The sequence below is a fragment of the Hylobates moloch genome, unplaced genomic scaffold, assembly GCF_009828535.3.
Source record: "Hylobates moloch isolate HMO894 unplaced genomic scaffold, HMol_V3 SCAFFOLD_18, whole genome shotgun sequence".
NCBI classification, from domain to species: domain Eukaryota; kingdom Metazoa; phylum Chordata; class Mammalia; order Primates; family Hylobatidae; genus Hylobates; species Hylobates moloch.
The window spans coordinates 73,312,085-73,335,300 of NW_026652293.1; the positions used below are offsets into that span (position 1 = coordinate 73,312,085).

Below are 23,216 nucleotides of genomic sequence, written 5' to 3' on the forward strand. Positions count from 1 at the left end.
TGTCTTCAGCCTAGATGAAGCTGAAATTCTTTCCAGTGAATCTTGTGCTGTGGCTATTAAAGTTTACCATGAAAAAGAAGCAGAAAGACATGCTCCTGTGCCTGAACACTGAAGAGGATTGCAAAGGTTAAAGGGAGGAAGAAGTTCAGGGGATAGGATGGAGAATGAGCATAGCAAGTTGCTCCTGAACTTTGTCCTGTAATAAGTCTGCAGGGCAGAAGGTGCCAGGGCACATAAACCAGGATAGGAACTGCTGTCCTAGTTTATATGGAGTGGAGTGATACAGTTTGTGTGGAGTGATACGGTAACTAGGTATATGAATACATTCCTCATAGCAACATCATTCCACACAGCCAATTCAAACTCTGTGGTCTGAAGGCAACAATTCTGAGTATAGTGTCTATTTCCTGAATTCAGTCTCCCTCAACCTGTGAATTGCAACCTCACCTACCAAATGTCCACTACCACTTGAGTGGGACCATCACCAGCCTGGATTTGAGAGCTCACTGGCAATTTCTCTAGCCATTATATCATGGAATCAATAGGTTACAGGGTCTCCAAGACCTCCCATGCCAAATCATTCAGTCTTTCTATGGGGTTATAAGTGCCCCTTCCCTGTGTAGTCCAGGAGACTGCTGGAAACTTGGTGTGTGTGTGTGTGCAGAGGGTGGGGAGAGAAGTTCCTATACTTGTAGGACAAGAATACTTTTGGAGCCAGACAAAAATAGCTTTGGACACCCTGGACTGGGAAAGATGGGATGATTTCATCCCTGCTACATTATCACTCTCTGTCATCTACTCTCTTCTTCGCCTCCAGCTCATAATGGCTAGGTTCCCATAGGATTTTCCATTCTACACGTCTTAGTCTGTTTTGTGTTGCTGTAACTGAATGCACAAGACTGGGTTATTTACAAAGAAAAGACATTTATTTCTTACAGTTTTGGAGGTTAGGAAGTCCAAGGTTGAGGGGTTGCATCTGATGGGGGCCTTCTGGCTGGTAGGGACTCTCTGCAGGGTCCTAAGGCAGCTCAGGGTGTCACATGGCAAGAGGACAAGAAAATGCCAAACTGGCTTTTATAACAGACCTACTCCTGTGATAACCCATTAGTCTACTAATCTGTGAATGGATTATTCCATTCAAGACAGAAGAGCAACTATAACCCAATCACCTCTTAAATACCCCCATCTTCAACATGAGTCTTGGAGGAGGCAGACATTCACACCGTAGCATGAGGCTGTAGATGTCTTCAAAACAACCTCTGCCTTTGTCTTCTAGAAGTGGAGTTTCCAGACTCCACTTGTTCAAGGATGCTGTGTTCTTGACTTAGCCCATTATCACCTTTTGGTCACCTTTTTCATCCTGGTGCTTTATGGACTCTAATTGATCGGTTTCCAACCCACCACTGTCATATCTGACTGTGCTCTAGGTGTTTCCTGTGATCCCTGGGATCCTGATCCTCACCACTCAACTTTGGCCTCCTAAACTTCATCCTTGACCCCACCCCAGGTAGGAAGGATATGTGGAGATTTCTTTAATCTTTCTGCAATGATGACCTTTTGGAGAAAAAGAAAGGAAGCAGGTAAGATTTATTTATGTATTGCTTTATCCATTATGTATCAAGCACTGCGCCTGATGATTTACATTATCTTCATCCTTTCAACCAATACTGGAGGAAGATGATATTAACCTTTAAAAGACATCAAACATGCTCGGCTTTATTTCCCAACGAATGTGAAATGATGAAGGTCCTATAATCTGATTAAAATATCAAGATTTATTAATCAAACTTTTAAAACAAAATTCTCATTTTACTTAGATTGAAATACATTATACAAAGTTTATTTTCTTCACCAAAAATAACTGCAATATTTTCCATATTTTTCTAGATAAGCCAAAACACTTATATTTGTAGGTTTTCCGGGTTTTGCTTATAAATCAAGATGAGGCAGTAGGTAAGTCATGAAAAATGACAGAGAAAAAAAAGATAAATCAGTTGTCAGTATCCATAGCCTGTGATTCTGTCTTAACCATGAAACAGAAGTGTTCAACATATACTTACTAAAAAGCTTAGGAAGATGTAGGTTCCACAAAGGAATATAAACAGCAACAACTAGATGTGGAACAACAGCAGGCTCTTCCATTCAAACTTTCACTGTCATTTGTTCCTTTAAGTTCATTTGTGAAAGATAAAAATCTACCCTGAAATCCTTGTTTGGCGAGCTCACAAGCTTCTCTTTCTCTGATAATTTCTTGTAACTGTCCAGTATAGATTTTTAACATACTTAAAACTCCTGTTAGTCAAAGGTCAATTGTGGGCTTCAATGTAACATTTTATAAAATGTATTCCTTCCTCTCACACCTCTTCAAAATATGTTTCTTCAAAGAATCGGTAACTCAACACCCAAGGAGTAGAGATCCACAGTGATAATAAATGCTATGTCTCAAATGACTTAAACAATTGCAGAATGCCACCCGCAGAGATCATGCGGAAGTGAAAGATGGCACTTTCAATGTTCTGTTCTGGAAGAACAGACAGGTCTTCAAAGCATGAGGGTTCAAACGGGCCATTTAAGCAGGTAGATTATCAATGGCTAATGTATTCGATGGAGGCCTATAGGCAAAGATATTAAGTGATTAAGGCCTAGATACACCTTATGGCTTTTCTTCCAAATATCAAATACAAGAAAGACTATTTTTAAAAGTCTCTTAGGTATTTTCCATGGTTTCTGAATTATCTGTGGGAAGCTCTGACTTACTTTTATAGAGTTTAATATATGTGTCCACCAATAAATCCAGGTCATGTTTTATATCAAAATTTATGTTAATCTAAGCCAAGTTACTTGACCTTTGGTCTGTCAAAGTGTTCCTCAAGTATGCTTTAAGATGCTTTCGTCCATTTTCATACTGCTCATTCTCAACCTTCATCACAGGAGGAACACACAGGACCTTTGGCAATAGGTCATTTAGCATACACATTAGGAAAAAACTTGATGTCAGGCAGGTGGAAGGCTTTATAAATGGTGGACGGAAGCTCCATGTCGTTCCCCCTGTTTCCATTTGATTCTCCAACAATGAAGCTTGGCTGAGAGCATGTCGGGATTGGGTAAGTCATTTCTATACATGTCAGCATGGTGTTCCTCCAACGTATTGAGTTTGAGTTGTCCCATGACTGAGGGTACCAGAGATAAGCATTTAAGAGCTTTGAGGTGCTGTTCTGAGATTATATCTTTAAGTTCCTGAATAATGTGTTCAGGAACTTAAAGTGTTGGGACACTTAGGATTTCTTTCTTTTTTTTTTTTTTTTTTGAGACGGAGTCTAGCTCTGTCGCCCAGGGTGGAGTGCAGTGGTGCAATCTCAGCTCACTGCAAGCTCCGCCTCCCGGGTTCACGCCATTCTCCTGCCTCAGCCTCTCTGAGTAGCTGGGACTACAGGCGCCCGCCACCACGCCCGGCTAATTTTTTGTATTTTTAGTAGAGACGGGGTTTCACCGTGGTCTCGATCTCCTGACCTCGTGATCCACCCGCCTCGGTCTCCCAAAGTGCCGGGATTACAAGCGTGAGCCACCGCGCCCGGCCCTAGGATTTCTTTATAGTAACTCTCAGAGGTTAGCTGAGATTCCAAGTTACCCTGGTAAGCTCTGCAAAATTTCCCAGGGAGTTTCATTTGAATATCAAGTTTGGTTGCCAAATTTGTGGCTTCCTCAAACCAAAATTCCTGATAAACTTCAATATTCTGCATCACTTCATTGAGTGAATGCAGTACTGCAGTCAAGCTACCAGCTGCAAAGAAGACATCAAAGGTTTGCCCCTGGAGATTTTTCCCAAAGGCTCTTGTAAAAGACAGGACATTTTTAAGAACAACAATAGTAACAATGAAATCAAAATCTGTCACTGCACTGCAGAGTACAAATGCTCGGCCAGCTACACAGTTATTCCATCTAATATTTGTGTCACTATTTATATCATCTAAACATAAAACAAATGCTTGCAGAAGTTCCACTAAAATTTCAAAAGCATCATGCCTGCCTGTCCACTGAGAATGGCAGAGTTCCTTCAGTTCTTTGCCCCTTTCTTTACTGTTCTGAAAAGAACAGAAATTACATTGTCAAATTCTAAAAGCAGTTGTGGTGATGGATGGAAAAAAAGAACAAACTCCCTCAATTGTTCCTAATGCAACAGATACTCCCATAACAGGTACTGATTTTACCAACCACATATTTAAGACACAGGAAGAGCAGAGTGGGTAGATAGCTTGGGGATATTTCTCTAAAAGTCTAGAAGCAACAACTTTCATTTTGGAAGAAAATCCAGTAGACACAACGTAAGCTTGGCCATGACAATACTCCATATTTAATCCCCACTTCTCAGCTATCATAGTGTGAAATTTCACAGCCAAAACTTCTGCATCAGCTTCCTAAGGCAGGAAGCCTACAAATTGCCCTTATGTTTTGAGACTCATCAACAAACCTCACCGAGACTCATCAACAAATCTCACGGACACAGGTAGGTGCCCTTCCCTTGCCATGTCCACTACATTGTCGGTTATAATGGAAAAGAAGTGTGAGTCTCTCACTTACCTGAGCTTCTTTCCGAGTACAGATCTCTAGCATCTGCCTCTGCTGTGTTTTTTAACAAAACAACGTGTTAACTGCTGTTGTCTCAAACTGCTTTCTCAGGACCTCTTGACCAGAATTTATCCAGCACCCCAGCATTGCTTGAACATTATCTGGAGTAAAGAGACCTTCTGGGATTTCACAGGCCTCCTGTCCATCCAGAGGTATGTTTTGCTTTCCCATCAGAATCAAGATTTCAAACAGATTTTACGTATCCTTTGTTTTCCTTCTCTTCACGGGTTAGAGGTAAAATGTCCTCATCTGGCCCTTCACCCCCTTCTCTACTGGGGTTCTGAGCATTGCCGTTGTTGGTTTCTTTACGTTTTTGTGCCTGTTCAGAAGTTTCATCAACAATTCTTTTATTCGTTTTCTGGGTTTACTAGGTGGGTTGTTCAAATGACTGGTAAGAGCAAATACTGTTGGTATTGCATTATTTCAAAGAACTGTCCTATAAGGACTAGTTCTACAGACCCTGGACGTCTCAAAATGTTTGGCACCTCATTGATCATGTTTATTTAGCTGATCAGGTGTTGTATCTTCTAAGTCTGCTCTCCTACAATTCACCCACTTCTGGCATCTGGCCGGGTCCCTCGGCAATCTGAAGAAGGTCAGGTTGGACTGCGTGCTCTTCCGCGTGCAGTTGGCAGTGCAGAAGTTCTGCATCGTCACCAGCCTGCCCCGCCGGCCTGCTGGCCCAGCCCTCCCCTCCGTAGGGGCCGGGAAGGGCAGCCAGGCCGGCCGGCGCGCGGGGGAGGGGCGGGCGGACGAGAAGCCTCGAGGAGGGGCACCGCGGTCCGAGGCCGGGCTGGGGACGCTGCTCCACAGCGCTGTGAGCGGCCGGGAGGACTTACCGCCGCCACCGCTGCCTCTGGTGCATCTCCCACCCGCCCGGGACGCTGCCGCCTCCTTTCCGCAATGCCTGTTAATCAATTTTTTAATCAAGAGGTATTCATGTCTACCCAGCCTCTAATGACCTTTTAGAAAATGAAGTTGCAAACACATTACACATTTCAGCTCCAAAAACTCCTCAAAATATCTAAGGGCATCTGCAAGTTTTTCTTCTAATCTGATTTTTAAATGGAAGCATCTTATGTTTGATACGTAATTTGATGTCTTTTAAAAAATGAGTTCTAGAGCACAACAGTTTCAATAAAAAGTACAAATGTATGGTTGTACAATAAAGTATATAAGATACCTATTTGTGTGTGTGTGTGTGTGTGTAATACATGAATGTAGTTCCTCTCTATTCTTTATGCTCTTTAAATTCTTCATTATTATGCACTATTTCTTAAAATGCCATAGGGAATGGATTGGTAGCTTTGGCTGTTTCCTGCCGACGTTTTAGAGGGCTACTAAAATGTGCAAAGAGGTAGTTACAGACAACAGTAAGACAACTAAATATTCAACGTGCTCTTTCAAATGTGTATTTAAGGACACAGCATCTTCTGTGTGGAGACAATCCGTGCATGCAGCTAGACTAAATTCGTGCTAGCAGCCAAGACTTGCCTCTCTCAGTAGACCAGAATTATTCATAAACCATCATGTAAAGAGAAGTGAGCAGTCAACCAGGAGAACCAAGGGCACAGCTGTGAGTCCTGAGTAGCAAGAGCGAGTCTCACACGCTCATTACGAAGAGGGAGGGTTTTTGCCTTCATTTATTTTCGGACATAGCTTAGATAAGGTTGCTGGCCATATTTCTGTTATTTTGATTCAAGCAGAAAATCCTGTGCAGATCCACGGAACACATGATTGTAACATCGCTCAGAGGAGAATTGGGCCAGTGCAATTTAGAGGATGAAAATAGCTCTCTCTGCAATGTGAGTGTAGAAACTCTGGTTTATTGGAGGATAACTTTTCTGATGGTCTCAAAGTTAAAAAAAAAAAACAACTTAAAAACAATTTTATTAAATAGAAACTTGAGAGATTTTTATTCTATGCCTTATACGTCAAATGGTTTTAGCATGGGGTGGGAGGCAGATGCCAAGGGCTTACTGGACTGAACTGCAAGGAACTCCAAAATTTTTCTGTGCTTCTCCGGAAATACTCTTGCTTTGTACGTGAGTTGTGTGTAGGCCACATTAAATGGAGTCATTAGGCTTGAGTAACTAGAGTAACTTTTTAAATTAGGAATTCTTGACTTGGGGTTTCTCTTTTCTGCCGTCTTTTTCTACGATTGAAAATGGCAATAAGGACGAATTTTTCCATGATTTGGAATTACCAGGAAGGACGGACTTCTAAGGACTGATAGCTTGTGAAAGATAACCATTGAAATAACCAATCGTATTTGTGCAAGGCTCATTGTTGAAACACCATATTCTTCTCACAGGATTACTGTTTTCCTTAAAAGAATGTTTCTACTAACTAGACTTTTAATCTAACTTCAGTGCTGTCTGTCCAAGACTGTCCTGAATTAAGTGATTTTAAGGGATAAAGTCTATCAATTTAATTTATTTGCATTTTATGGATTCTTTGTTAAAAAAGCATGTTTACAGTTTAGATTATAGCTTATATATAAATTTCTCCTATCAAGTCTCTTCCATTTTGTGACAGTTTTATGAAATAACCAACAGACTCCACTGCTGATTTATCACCAATGATAATAAATTTTTTCAGAATCTAAATTTATCTACAGTAAGTAACAGGCATTAATAACTTGGTTTCTTTTTTAAATAACCAGAGTCTGCAATGCCTTGGTTTATGCAAAAGCAGACAGGTCAGGCCCATCTCCTGGCTGGGTAACCTCTTTTTGCCACTGATCCAGCCCTTAAGGTGAGTCACGTTGTTTACTTGGGGTCCATGGATGAGCTACAGAGATTAGTCTGCGAATGTCCTAAAATTCAGTACAACTGTGAGTTTATGTAAATTGTCACATAATTTGTATCAAAAGAAGTTTGTGGTATAATGGATGGGTGGGCAGTATAGTGTGCCCTGCAGGCAGACTGCCTAGATTTATATGATGATGGGGTTTTTGAGTTCTATTCCAAAATACGGTACCTTGGCATATTGAATATTTTAAGCTGAAGAAATTTGAGAAATGGCAGGTTCAGGAAGGACTCTCTGGCCTTTCCTTGAAGCAGGTCATAAGACCCTCCTGTGAGAGATGCTCTTCCTGTACTCACAGAAATGGAGCATTCTTCTCCCTGAAGATGGAGGGGTGCTGAAGGGAATCTGAATGAACAGGCCTTATTCAGTTTCCCCCGGTTTACTGCCCTTAGCACCTACCCCTCTGCCCTATCACATTTCCCCACAACTCTTCATCAAACCTAGTACAAGAAAACACTCAGGTTTAATCATTTTTTAAGGTATTCGTTTCTTAATGAAGTCTCCCATGTCACATACTTTTTTTTTTTTTTTTTTGAGACGGAGTTTTGCTCTTGTAGCACAGGCTGAAGTGCAATGGCACGATCTCAGCTCGCTGCAATCTCCGCCTCCTGGGTTCAAGTGATTCTCATGCCTCAGACTCCCAAGTAGCTGGGATCACAGGTGCCCGCAACCATGCCCAGCTAATTTTTGTATTTGTAGTAGAGACGGGGTTTCACCATGTTGGCCAGGCTGGTCTTGAACTCCCGACCTCAGATGATCCACCTGCCTCAGCCTCCTAAAGTGCTGGGATTAGAGGCGTGAGCTACCGCACCTGGCACATAATACTTCTATTACGCAAATTTGTATGCTTTTCTGTTGTTGTTACAGAGCCACAGCTAAGAACCTAGAAGGGTAGAAGCAAAAGATTTTTTTCCTCCTGTATAATCCCAATCCACTACTTAGCTAGGTGACTTCAAACAGGTTACCTAACCTCTCTCTGCTTCAGTGTTCTCAAAATTGCAGAAACGATCTTATAGGACTGCTGTGATGATTAAATGTGAGAATTTTGAGGGCATGGAAAACTCTTAATGAAGTGGCAGGTACTTAGTAAGCGTCACTAAAGTTTACTAATTACATCACACAGTTAGCCCTCCACGTCCACAGGTTCCATAGCTTTAGATTCAAGCAACCTTCCAACAATAAAAATAATAATGCAACAATTAAAGTTGTATTAATTAAAAATATGGTATAACAACTAATAGCATTTACATTGTATTAGATATTATAATAATCTAGAGATGACTTAGTATGTGGGAGGATTTACATAGGTTATGCAAACACAACACCATTTTATATTAGTGACTTGAGCATCTGTGGATTTTGGTATCTGAGGAGGTCCAGGAACCAATTTCCCAGGGATGCCAAGAGGTGACTGTATTCTCAAAATAATCTGTAACCTCCAAAAAGTTAAGAGGCACTGAGCTATGATATTTTTAGAATTGTGTTTTAAAGAACAAATAAGTACCTGATTTAGTAAGTCACACTCAAGCTTAATTCAAACAGAAATATTAATTTGCAAAATATACAGATGCATATTCCTCATGAGGCAGAAAGGCCTTTTAAATAGCTTTGAAAATGTGGAACATCAATTTGTGTTGTTCTTCCACGGGAGAAAAAGAATCTACTAAGTCTCAGGTAAGCCTCCAAAAAATATTTCCATCTGCCTCTGGCTTCTGTACTATCCAAGCTTGTCTGAAACCCTGAAATACATTTCAAGGTGACAACCTAAATTTAACTCTGCGGTAGTGGGTCGTGGATTTCTCAGCATTTTCCTTTTTAGTGAGCATGGAAGTCAAAAGTTACAAAAGCAATGAGATTCTGCATCTTTTAATGAAAGATAAAACAACAATATAAACATACACAAATTTACAGAGAAGGGATCAACTTTAATACATTTGGAGTAAAAGGTGTTTCTTCTTTAAATATGGTATAAAAATAAATGCAAGAAACATTAACGGAGAATGTACAGACAACAGACGAAGACATGAGTTTGTTTCTGACTGTGGACGCATTGGTGAAATGAAACTTTCTGTGCGAATTTATTGTTTAATAAATGTGAAGCCATATGTATACTTATTGATATATACTTTTTTCTTTTACAATTCTTCCAGTTTTTGACTGACTGAATTTTCAGTGAACTGTGTGTCTAGCTGAAGCTTTGAGAGAGAGAGAGCGAGAGAGAGAAAGAAGGAAAAAAAGAAAAGGTTTTACTTCACTTGAACTTGTTAAAAAGGAAAAGACACAGATCTAGCGTAGTAGAAGGAGAAAGAAAGCAGACAACAGTTTGGAATGGAGGCATTGAGATGGAAGAGTCCATTGGAGATGGAATGTACACACAAAAGTAACAATTTAGGTCCTTTGCTCATGCAACATCTTGTTCTAATGTCCTCTCCTCCAGGTCACAACAGCGAGCTACAAAGTGTGTGCAGTGACTCCAGTCTGCATTCATGCTACAAGATGATCCATTTAGTAAGACTGAACAAGGCTTGTTAACCTCTTGGACGTGAGAGATTTCCCCTGAGAAAATATATAAAACAAGAAAAAAGAAAGAAAATCAAGTATGATCACTGAAAACCTGCTTAGTAGTAGCAACTATTTACTGTAGCTGATTTTTGTGCAAGGGTCAAAACTGAACCCTTTAAGTCCATCTTAGTTCAAACCTCATGACCAACCTGCCATCCCCCGCCCTTCCACTGACACGTCAAACAAAACTATCCTCCCTCCCTCCCCCCTCCTACCCCTCCCAAATCCTTCCTCCCCACTGCAAACAGACTGATGGTTTCACAGCACAGATTAGCAAATCATAAAACATATCCATAAATGCTCCATCAAGGCTTAGCAATGAAGCAACACCTAGGTTCCCAAGTGATTATAAACATGTTACAACAAATCTTAGTAAGCTGCTCTGAAAGATAATAATGTGAGTGCATTCTTGTTCAATGGCTGAAATTAATGTCACATTTATAAATATCTAGAAATGTAGAGGATATGATTTAATTAAATAAAATGCAGTTTTTGAGGGTATGATTCATGAAACTCAAGATTGAGTCTGTCCCGTCTTACACAATAATGGATAAAAAGGTGCCAATTATACATCTGGAGATAAAAGTCTACTTGTTCCCTGTTTCTGGCTGTTGACGTCTTCCTGTTCTTTCCTACCTGACTTCTTCCAACCCTAATCCAAGAAAAAATCTGATCTATTCTGATTCCACGTATCATACGATTACATAAAGCACATACTTATGTTTTAGAAATCTTGTAAGTCAACACTGTTGCTGTTAATTACAAGTACTCTAGAAAGATAAGAAATTTGAGGCCGGGCGCAGTGGCTCATGTCTGTAATCCCAGCACTTTGGGACGCTGAGGTGGGCAGATCACCTGAGGTCAGGAGTTCGAGACCAGTCTGGCCAACATGGCGAAACTTCCGTCTCTATTAATGGTACAAAAATAAGCAGGGCATGGTGGCGTGCACCTGTAATCCCAGCTACTCAGGAGAATCACTTGAACCCAGGACGCAGAGGTTGCAGTGAGCTGAGATCGCGCCACTACACTCCAGCCTGGGTGACAAGAGCAAGACTCTGTTTCAAAAAAAAAAAAAAAAAAAAAGAAATTTGAAATGTTTGATCAGAATACAAAACTGGTGGTTTTCATTTCATGTCTTATTTATATGTCCTATTATAAAATTACGTGGGCCAGTTATTTAATTAATTTTTGTACATCTCAGAAGATAATAAAAATATTTGAAACATATATTTTAGTAATAAATTACAGTCAGCAATACTCTTGATGTGCTACCTAATGTGGCTCAGTTTTAGAAAGGGGTCGGGGGTGATGGGAGATATACATCATCACTCATGGCCATTGCCTTAGTCTGTTTGGGCTGCTATAACAGAAAACCATGGACTAAGTGGCTTATAAACAACAGAAATTTATTTCTTATAGGCCTGGGAAGTCCGAGATCTAGACACTTACAGATTCTTTGTCTAGTGAGGGCCTTCTCCTTGGTTCATCAACGGTGCATTCTCATTGTGTCCTCAGATAATGGAAGAAGGAAATAAGCTCCCTGGGACCTTCCTGTTCATAAGGGCTTCACCTTCATGATCTAATTACCTTCCAAAGGCTTTATCTCCTAATACCATCACCCTTGAGATTAGGATTTAACATGTGAACTTGAGTGGGAGGGATCACAGATATTCAGTTCATAGCAGCCACATTTTTGGAAAAAGACAGTATGTTTAAGAAAAGATTAATAATTCCATAATCAACCTTTCTTTACACACCATATAATTACTGATTGATAAGGGCCCTTTTGCTGATATGAACAGCAGCAATGAAAATCATGCACCATTTTCTCTTAGTTTTTTCTTAATTGGGAAAAAGGGTCCACAACTTAGCTTTCAGCAACGAGAGTAGAAGATATTAAAGTGGTTTTTGTTTTGTTTTGTTTTTTTTGAGACGGAGTTTCACTCCGTCGTCAGGCTGAAGTGCAGTGGCGAAATCTCCGCTCACTGCAATCTGCACCTCCCGGATTCAAGTGATTCTCCTGCCTCAGCCTCTGGAGTAGCTGTGACTACAGGCACCCACCACCACACCTGGCTAATTTTTGTATTTTTAGTAGAGATGGAGTTTCACCATGTTGGCCAGGATGGTCTCGATCTCTTGACCTCATGATCCGCCCGCCTTGGCCTCCCAAAGTGCTGGGATTTCAGGCGTGAGCCACCGTGCCCGGCTGATATCAAAGTTTAATGCTGGCATTTCCCACTAGGCTTATGTTTATTCACTTTATGGGAGAAACAACAATAAAAGAGAGAACAGTTTATTAACAAGAGACCCTGCTTTATAAATAAAATATGTACTCCTGTCTGCTCTGGTCTGAATGTTTGACCCCTCAAAGCTCACGTGTTGAAAGCCTACTCCCCAGTGTGATGCTATTAGAAGGTGGGGGCTTTGGGAGGTGAGCAGGTATGAGGGTGAAGCTCTCATTAATGGGATTAGTGTTGTGTGTGTGTGTGTGTGACAGTCTCACTCTGTTGCCCAGGCTGGAGTGCAATGGCACAATCTCGGGTCACTGCAACCTCTGCCTCCAAAGGCCCCTAACTTTGGAGGGCCTCAAATCGCCTGAGTCGCTGGGTTCACGTGATTCTCCTGCCTCAGCCTCCTGAGTAGCTGGGATTACAGGCAGGCACCACCACACTCAGCTAATTTCGTATTTTTAGTAGAGCCAGATTTTGCCATTTTGGCCAGCCTGGTCCCAAATTCCTGACCTCAGGTGATCCACCCACCTCGGCCTCCCAACATGCTGGGATAACAGGCATGAACCACCGCGTCTGGCCTAGTGCTCTTATAAAAGAGGCCGAAGGAAGCTTGTTTGCCCCTCCCACCAGGTGAGGACACGGTAGGAAGATGGCTGTCTATGAACCAGGAAGGGGGCCCTCATCGGACACTGAATCTGCCAGCATCTTGATCTTGGACTTCTCAGCTTCTAGAACTGTGAGAGATAAATTTATTTGTAAGCTACCCACCCAGTTCATGGCATTTTGTTATAGCTGACTATAATGGACTGAAATGCTGCCTCTACTTCTATGCCTATTTCCTCATCCGTAAAATGAGGATAATAATAGTACTTATTTTCAAATCTTGTTCTGAAGACTGATACAAGTAAATTGCTTAAAACTATTTATGGATCATTTTGCGCACTCAGTTTATGTTGACTATTACCTTATTATACTATCATTATAATTATTAATACTATCATTGTATGCTCTCTTCATCAAGATACCCAAACCCAGAGTCACTATTCTGACTCTGAGAAGGACAGAAAGTTATAAATTAAAAGCTAAAATCATACTGCTTTTCCACCCCAATCCTGGGCATAAGTTAATCAAATGATGTTGAAATAAAAAAGAGTCAGTTCTTAAATACAATGCTATTTCCTGTGTTTACTACTGTAGTCTCTGTGCTATGAATAGAATTGTATACACATGTGCATATGTACCTATTCTGAGACTGAATAATTTATCTTTAAAAAGTGCTTACTTGGCTGGGCATGGTGGCTCATGCTTGTAATCCCAGTGCTTTGGGAGGCCAAGGCGGGTGGATCACTTGAGGCCAGGAGTTCAAGACCAGCCTGGCCAACGTGGTGAAACCCCATCTCTACTAAAAATACAAAAATCAGCTGCTTATGGTGGGGCACACCTGTAGCCCCAGCTACTCGGGAGGCTGAGGTGGGAGAATCATTTGAACCTGGGAGGCGGAGGTTGCAGTGAGCCAAGATAGGCCACTGCACTCCGGCCTGGGCTACAGAGTGAGACTCTGTCTCAAAAAAAAAAAAAAAAAAAAAATGCTTACTCTTTATGAGATAAAGGAAGGTACACATCAGTACACGTTGGTTGAGGCACAGGAATGAATTCTTATATAGAAGACTAGGGGAAAGATGCTAATATAAAACTGTTTCTTTTAAAACTACAGATTTACGTGATTTGGTTCAAAAATCTGGGAAGAAGAGTGGGCTGGGCGCGGTTGCTGAGGCCTGTAATCCCAGCACTTTGGGAGGCCTAGGCAGGTGGATCACGGAGGTCAAGAGATTGAGACTACCCTGGCTAACATGGTGAAACCCCATATCTACTAAAAATACAAAAATTAGCTGGGCGTGGTGGTGTGCACCTGTGGTCCCAGCTACTAAGGAGGCTGAGGCAGGAGAATCGCTTGAGTCTGGGAGGTGGAGGTTGCAATGAGTCGAGATTGCGCCACTGCACTCCAACCTGGGTGACAGAGTGAGACTCTGTCTCAAAAAAAAAAAAAAAAAAAAAAAAAAAAAAAAAAAAAAAAAAAAAAAAAAAAAAAAAGAAGAGTGAAATAGTTACATTGAAATTGGAAGCCATTTGAAACTCAGATACATTTTTTTATTTGAATGATGAAATCTGTTGTTTTTATCAATTTATTAAAAAAACCATGGTTCTCTTTCTATGGTTTTGTTTTTATTGTTTCAAATATCCTCAAATCCTCAGAGCTACTAGTACTCGGCCTTATATGGACTTCATTAAAAATTGGATGATTCAAGTTAAGCCTGACAAGCTCTTGTCCCAGGAAATAATTAAAAAACACTTTTTCATAGAAGCCCAGAGAGAAATACAGGCCCACAGTAAACGTGGGGCTTGGTGATATTAGCATGACAATGGGCAAAAATGAGAAAACATACAGGTGTATTTTAACAACAAAACTCTGTGTGGACCAGGCGAGGTGGCTCAGGCCTGTAATCCCCGCACTTTGGGAGGCCAAGGCTGGCGGATCACCTGAGGTCAAGAGTTCGAGACCAGTCTGGCCAACATGGTGAAACCCCATCTCTACTAAAAATACAAAAATTAGCCAGGTGTGGTGGCAGGTGCCTGCAATCTCAACCACTCAGGAGGCTGAGGCAGGAGAATCGCTTGAACCCAGGAGGCGGAGGTTGCAGTGAGGTGAGATTGCGCCCCTGCACTCATCCTGGGTGACAGAGAGAGACTCTGTCTCAACAAACAAACAAACAAACAAACAAAACCTCTGTGTGTGGTACAGATTTATCAAATGTGCAATAAGGATATTTGTTTTGTATATTGAGACAACTAAAAGGCAAAGTTGGGTACAACTAACAGTTAACAGATCTTGGGCTGGGCATGGTGGCTCACACCTGTAATCCCAGCACTTTGGGAGGTGGAGGCAGGTGGATCACTTGAGGTCAGAAGTTCAAGACCACCCTGGTTAACATGGTGAAACCCTGTCTCTACTAAATATACAAAAATTAGATTGCCTTGCAAAAAAAAAAAAAAAGAGAGATCTTAAGTGCAGCACTGAGGTCAAAGCAGACAGCATGGATGCCCAATAGGCCATCTGGATTGGAAGATTTACACTTGGATCTATTTGTAAACCATGTGCAAATCCTGCCTTATTCACATACTGGAAAGGAAAATGCATAAGCCCTACTCCAGTGCACAAAGAAACGATAGTGTGTATACTTTTGGTTGCTCACTCTACTGCAGTGTATTAAGTTAAAAAGAACACAATCACTTCCAGGGAAGTACACATGGTATGATATTTGCATGTCAGCCATTTTGGAACAATCATTTTCAGTGCAGTTCCTTGGATGCTGTATGGAACCAGCCCCTGCCAATGATCTTTTCCCAATTTTTCCAAATTGAAGAATCTGAGAAATGTTTTTTTAAAACTATTTTTAAAATTTTTCGAGACAGGGTCTTGCTCTGTCACCCAGGTCGGAGTGCAGTGGTGTGACCATGACTCATTGCAGCTTCGACCTCCCAGGCTCAAGTGATCCTCCTGCCTCAGCCTCCCGAGTAGGTGAGACCACAGGTGTGCACCACCACGCCTCGCTGATTTTTTATTTTTAATAAGATGAGGTCTCATTATGTCATCCAGTCTGATCTCAAACTCCTGGGCTCAAGTGATCCTCCCAGCTCAGTCTCTCAAAGTGCTAGGATTACAGGTATGAGACACTGTGCCCGACCAAATCTGAGAAATTTTTATAGCTAAGTTTTAAAGTCTTAATTCCAGAAATTAAAAGGGCTAACAAACCCTATCAATAGCACTTTTAAAAAACCAAATTGCTTACAATAATTTAATAATTCTATGTGAATAATACTTATTTTTAACCCAATGATTACGTATGTGTTACGTGATTTAAACTCTTCCTGTCAGATTCTAAAGGAAACAGATTATAGTGGAAACAGAAATCTACAGAGAAAGACAAATATACTCATAACATAACAAAAACTCAAGATCCTGTGAGATTCTGTAATATCTAGTTAATGGAAATATGCTAGAAGAAGAAGCATATAATCAGTTTCAGGACAAAATAAACCTGAGACTTCAGCTGGCAGGTAAGTGAATAGAGAGCATGGTCCTAGTCTATGATACAATAATTACATAAACAAAGAGCGTTCTCTAGTGTGTCGCAATAAAACTTCCCCTCCACCAAACCAATTCCTTTCTGTCCTAAATGGTTTGTAGAGATTTTGTTATAATTAGGGATAACACCCTCAAAACAAAAATAACAACCTATGTATTTGTCCTTAACTTTTCCAAGTGAGCTATCAAAGGTATAAATTTTAACTGACTTTAAAAACATCACTCTTGGCCTGGGCGCAGTGGCTCATGCTTGTAAACCTAGTACCTTGGGAGATTGAGGTGGGTGGATCTCTTGCAATCATGAGTTTGAGACCAGCATGGGCAACATGGCAAAACCCCGTCTCTACTTTAAAAAAAAAAAAAAAAATAGCAGGGCATGGTGGTGCATGCCTGTAATCCCAGCTACCCAGGAGGTTGAGACAGGAGAATTGCTTGAACCCAGGAGACAGAGGTTGCAGTGAGCCGAGATTGCGCCGCTGCACTCCAGTCTGGGTGACACAGCGAGACTCTGTCTCAAAAAAATCATTCTTGGTCTTAAAGTAGTAACAGAAAGTTGATGGTAAGGAGCCCTGAGTCAGTAGGAACCGATGAAGGCCAGGCTCTTAGCTATAGTCTGAGAGCCTGGGGCATTAGGGAGATGGAAGCAACTTCCTACATTCTTCTCCTGCAATCCCTTCTTCACAAAGGAAATAGAGAGAAGCTATGTTTGCTTGAGTTACTAAGCCCACTTATTTTATTGCTGTCATAAAAACAGAGTGGCCAGGTGCGGTGATTCATGCCTGTAATCTCAGCACTTTGGGAGGCCGAGGTGGGCAGATCACCTGAGGTCAGGAGTTCAAGACCAGCCTGGCCAACATGGTGAAACTGTCTCTACTAAAAAAAAAAAAAAAAAAAATTAGCCGAGCGTCGTGGCAGGTGCCTGTAATCCCAGCTACTCGGGAGGCTGAGGCAAGATAATCACTTGAACCCGGGAGGCGGAGGTTGCAGTGAGCCAAGATGGCGCCATTGCACTCCAGCCTGTGCTACAAAATCAAAACTCTGTCTTGAAAAAAAACAAAAAACAAAACAAAACAAAACAATACAGTAGTCTTTTCTAGTCTACAGGACACTGAAGAGACTGAGCAGAAATAAAGGGGAGATTTTTAGAGGGTGGCTATGAAACAGATTACAGAGAAGACTAGAAAGTTATCAGCATCTTTTAGATTTTTTTTGAGGCCGGGCGCGGTGGCTCACGCCTGTAATCCCAGCACTTTGGGAGGCAGAGGCGGGCACATCACGAGGTCAGGAGATCGAGACCATCCTGGCTAACACAATGAAACCCCGTCTTTACAAAAAAAATACAAAAAGAATTAGCCGGGCGTGGTGGCAGGCGCCTGTAGTCCCAGCTACTCAGGAGGCTGAGGCAGGAGAATGGCGTGAACCTGGGAGGTGGAGCTTGCAGTGAGCCGAGATTGCTCCATTGTGCTCCAGCCTGGGCGACAGAGTAAGACGCTGTCTCAAAAAAAAAAAAAAAAGATTTTTTTTTCTGAAAAAAATTTAACCTCCATTTTCGCTATCCTTTTACAATTCCTGCTTGTCTCCAGCCACTGCCTCCAAGTCTCTCCCATATGTTGCTATAGACTCAAGATGGATATTTTTGAGTGCCTTGTAGGCTGCAGAGACTATGGAGAGGGACTGGGAATAAGAAAGGTAAAATCCTGTCATTGCCTTTCCACTGGTTTATGTGATCCAGCTGTCTCACCAGACGCTCCACCCCACAGCTATGTTAATAAAAAGAGCTGACCATATGGTGGTAGAATGAGATGCTATTGGACCAGAGATAGGGCATGTTTTTAGGAGAGTCTGAGCTGAAGGATGTTATCTGTTTGTTATTTTACTCTCATGTTGAAAAATGCCCTTGTTTTCCACTTATTGAACCAGGGATAGGGAGTGCTCTTGGCAGAGTCTAAACTAAGGGATGCTAGATGTTTGTTATTTTACTCTCATGTTGAAAATTCCCGTTTCACTTATAAATATAAACGTCTTTGCCTGGATTTCCAAATCCTTCACTACCTGGGTTCCGTGGCCTTTCAGACTCTTTACTGTTACCCACGAAGTGGTTCTTTGGCTGGCCCTTGTGCCTGCTGCTCTCTCCACTAGTCACCTGTTTGTGCATGCACCTGTTCAGACCCTATCCACTCATCAAAGATGAACTTCTTATCTATGTCCTTGCTGAAGCCTTCTAACTATCCCTAAACTCTGCCGGTTTCCTCTTTGAATTCTTCTTGCTGGTAGAACCTGCATTAGTGCTTTTATATGCCTTCTTACATGACTTTGTTAAGTCATCTGGCCTGATGAAGTGATAACGGACAGCTGTTAAACAACAGTAACATTATAGCAGTCTCCAAATAAGTACTTGATTATTTGTAAGTGTTGAGCTCCTTGGCTGCAAATCTCATTAAGGGAATAAACTTCTAGAAATCAGGGTAATGAGATTCCAAGGTCTTGGGAAAATTAACTTTTAATTTGGGGGAGGAGAGGCATGGTGGAGAGAGGGATGGGGGTCACTGGTCACACCCTAAATGTTAACAGATTGACTAATAGAATCAGAATATTTTCAAGTAGGCAGGTGCTAAGAAGGAATTCAAGCTAGGCTAGGTGTTTGGGAAGCTCTTGCACGATTTAAATGAAATCAGTTTTTCCAGGTAAACTTACAAGTGAGTTTACTGAAACACAGTGAATAATTTTTATAAAACTGTGGAGAGTGGGTGAGTTCCTAGAATGTTAAAGATAAGCTCGAATTCTTTTTTTTTTTTTTTTAATCAATGTTGACCAGGTTGGCCTCGAACATGTAGCCTCGCCTTCCCGAGTGCCAGGGCAACCAGCCTGAGCCACAGCGGCTCCCTAGCTCGAATTCTTGAGATTTAAGATGGAAAGGACAAGAGGAAGAGGATTCTGTAGTTAGTTTTGAAACTGTCGTATTTAATGTTGAATGCTGAAAAATATTCTAGTACTACATACTAAAAAGAGCTTATGAACACATATACATTAAGTACTGGTCACTAGCTTCCTAAGAGAATTGAGAAAGAATAAGTATCACCAACTACTTTCATTTCCTTAAAAATATTTTCCCATAATAAAAGCAGTATATGTTCACTAAAGAAAATGAAGAAAACATACAAAAACAGAGAAGAAATAAATATTACTTGAAATATGATCATTTACATTCTATTATGTCCTTCTACCTTTTTATACATGGATACCATGTTTAAAGTTTTTTTTTTTACAAAACTGAAATTATACTGTGCATGGTACTATGTCATATTCTGAGTAACATGTATATTAAAGAGATTACATTTTGTTCAATTACCCATGTTATGGATGTTTCTTCAAAAATAATATTGTTTTACCAACTAAATGCATTAGTTGGTAAGGAAATCAATTTAGAGAGATATAACCAACATTTGGAAAAAAATTAAGTACAGCATACATTTTAAAAATCAGATTGCATTGCACATAAGGGAAGGTATTGTTATGTTATTTCAGTTCTATGTACATATAAACACACACAAATACAGTTTATACAGTAACCATATATATGTACACACACACACATACAAATACGCACAAACACATGTACGTGTTGATCAAATGTGGCTACTCCGGGCACACTGCCCATGGGTTAGCTCTGCTCTGCAAGGAACAATAGAAAAATTAATATTTTTTTAAAAATGTGTCAAATATGGGTATCATTAAAAGAAACAAAAGCCAATGCTTTAAAATCTAATTTGTAATATTTGTATAACATTCCAACAGTAGATATGTCTTGATATAGTTAAGAAATTCACAATTGTTGTACTTTCAGATTGTGTTCTATATTTGACAATTACATAATGCAACAAATATTTTTTATATGTGGGAACATCTGGGGTTTTTTTAGGATTAAACTACTAGAACTTGAATTACTGATTCAAAGTGAGAGATTTTTGACCTTTTGGCACATTCTGTCAAATTCTACTCAACAAAAGTGATAGCAATTCAGGCTTTTATGAACACTGTATGAGATCACCTATTTTCTTAACCCCTTTCTAATACTAGATGTTATCATATTAACAAAACAAATCTATTTGGAGGAAAAAGTGATTGTGCTGCTTTCTGAATTTTACTTGGGTATTAATAACAATAAGTTTTCTTTTTTGTTTTCTCATATATCAATTTACTGTTTGCATTTCTTTTGTTAAAATTGCCTAAGTCCCTCCCTCATTCTTCTAATGGTGTGTTGCTCTTACGACCCTATATTACATTTTTGTCTGTCATAGAGATGCTCATTTATTCATTTTAAAAAGGAGTTTACCAGATTTGAGCACAGGAACTTGCTTTAAACAAAAGATCTTCAGCTAAGTAAGGCATGCAGTAGTATTTGCAGTATCTCTGTGATTGAAAAAGAGAAAGATGTGCTTCATAACTAAACAAACAATTACCTTCAAAGTGTGCTATTAGGGCAGTGGAATTCTGTCTTCCTCCCTGTTCCTTATGGCATTTTAATCAGTAATTTGAATGATTAAACTGATGAAATTCTGATAAAATGTATGTATGATCTACATATGATAACCTTGGTTAAAAGACTGAGTAACAAAGAAATACTTCAAAAAATTATGTAAAGCTATAAAAATGAGCTATAACTCACAAGATAAATTTAGTAGAAAGAAGGGTAAAGAGCCAACGTACACTAAAGTGAATAAGTAAACAATGAACAAAGAAACCTAGCAGCAAAACACAAAATGAGGGACATGTAATCTCAGCACATGAGAAAAAAAATCCAATTTTTAAAGTATTTTATTTTAAGCCCCAAATGACATTACATGTTGCTCTGGTTGGGGGCTACAGTGGGGAAGCTGATGCAATTTTCAGGTTAGATTTTAAAAGTTATAGTATATGCTGGCAGGGCTGTATCTCAAATATTATGTTTGGTTATGATTATGAGGCCTATTGATGAACTGGAGCACATGTACAAAGTGAGCAAACAGGAGGATGAAAGAACAGGAAATTATTAAACGGGACAACATTAGAAGCTCACTTTCCCGTTGTGTCACTCAGATTTAATTTGCTAGCAACATTTAGCAACATTTAAGACATCTTTATCAAGTCTTTTTGTGTTCAGCTTAGTTTTCACAGAAATATCTTTTTCTTTTTATGGCCAAATTTCAACAGGTTTATTTTAATAAAGTACTTAAATGCAATATGCAATAAATTTAATTATAAACAGCTATGGGAACAAATGGAACAAAACAAACAAAAATGGACTCTTATACTATACAGTTCAATGGGTGGTTGCAGAAATGTGAGGACCTAATTAGACAGCAGCCTCTCAGCTGTGACATTTGTGTGCTCTTGACATTCACCATGCAGAAAGTGGAGAGCACTGGTATGTCTAGGGCAGTGGTTTTCAAAGTGTCGTCTTAAAATCAGCAGCATCAGCATCACTGAGAATTGGTTAAACATGAAAACTCTTGAATTGGATCCATCAGAAAATGACTTACATAGACTTTCTGAAAGATGGAGTCCAGCAATCTGTATTATCATGAGCACTCCAGGTGATTCTGATGCATCTCAAGTGAGAACCACGGATGCTCAGTAAGGAGAGATCAGCTGGGAATACTTCTATTTGTGTGATGATTTTTAAACTGTATGGTTTTGGGATGCTTGTAACCAATGTGGAGCAGAGAAAAAGAATAATACTAACGTAATCAGAGATGAGGTTACATAATCTGCATTTGCCAAGCCCCTGGTGATTTTTGAGGTATGGATAGTCAGACCACACTTAGAAAAATAATGAAGTAGGCAGGGCGCGGTGGTTCACGCCTGTAATCCCAGCACTTTGGGAGGCCAAGGTGGGTGGATCACTTGAGGTCAGGCATTTGAGACCAGCCTTGCCAACATGGTGAAACCTCCTCTCTACTAAAAGTATAAAAATTAGCTGAGTGTGGTGGCGCATTGTTGTGGGAAGTCAGGGACCCCGAATGGAGGGACTTGCTGAAGCCATGGCAGAAGAATATAAATTGTGAAGATTTCATGGACATTTATTCATTCCCCAAATTAATACTTTTATAATTTCTTACACCTGTCTTTACTGCAATCTCTGAACATAAATTGTGAAGATTTCATGGACACTTACCACTTCCCCAATCAATACCCTTGTGATTTCCTATGCCTGTCTTTACTTTAATCTCTTAATCCCATCATTTTCGTAAGCTGAGGAGGATGTATGTCGCCTCAGGACCCTGTGATGATTGCGTTAACTGCACAAATTGTTTGTAGAGCATGTGTGTTTGAACAATATGAAATCTGGGCACCTTGAAAAAAGAACAGGATAACAGCAATGTTCAGGGAACAAGAGAGATAACCTTAAACTCTGACCGCCGGTGAGCCGGGCAGAACAGAGCCATATTTCTCTTCTTTCAAAAGCAAATGGGAGAAATATCGCTGAATTCTTTTTCTCAGCAAGGAACATCCCTGAGAAAGAGAATGTGTCCCTGAGGGGAGGCCTCTGAAATGACTGCTTTGGGGATGGCTGTCTTTTACAGTCGTAGCTGTGGGATGAAATAAGCCCCAGTCTCCCATAGCATTCCCAGGCTTATTAGGATGAGGAAATTCCCGCCTAATAAATTTTGGTCAGACTGGTTGTCTGCTCTCAAACCCTGTTTCCTGATAAGATGTTATCAATGACAATGCCTGCCCAAAACTTCATTAGCAATTTTAATTTCGACCCTGTCCTGTGGTCCTGTGATCTCGCCCTGCCTCCATTTACCTTGTGATATCTTATTACCTTGTGAAGCATGTGATCTCTGTGACCCACACCCTAT

General features: G+C 40.4%; 1 protein-coding gene, 1 long non-coding RNA gene and 1 pseudogene across 2 annotated transcripts in view; all 3 read right to left on the reverse strand.

Moving 5' to 3' along the window:
• Window positions 1-904: 904 nt before the first annotated feature.
• LOC131381828 (uncharacterized) lies at window positions 905-5,346 on the reverse strand. Its single transcript, XR_009210788.1, has 2 exons — window positions 4,579-5,346; window positions 905-1,554 (listed from the first exon to the last, which is right to left on the reverse strand). It is a non-coding gene; the product is annotated as an uncharacterized LOC131381828 (long non-coding RNA).
• LOC116457585 (52 kDa repressor of the inhibitor of the protein kinase-like) lies at window positions 1,565-3,301 on the reverse strand (annotated as a pseudogene).
• Window positions 5,347-9,287: 3,941 nt separating the features above from the next.
• RGS7 (regulator of G protein signaling 7) overlaps window positions 9,288-23,216 on the reverse strand; it is a 581,272-nt gene continuing 567,343 nt past the window's right edge. The window contains exon 17 of the mRNA XM_058430506.1: window positions 9,288-9,993. The gene's annotated coding sequence lies outside the window, so the exon portion shown is untranslated. The remainder of the gene's footprint in view (window positions 9,994-23,216) is intronic.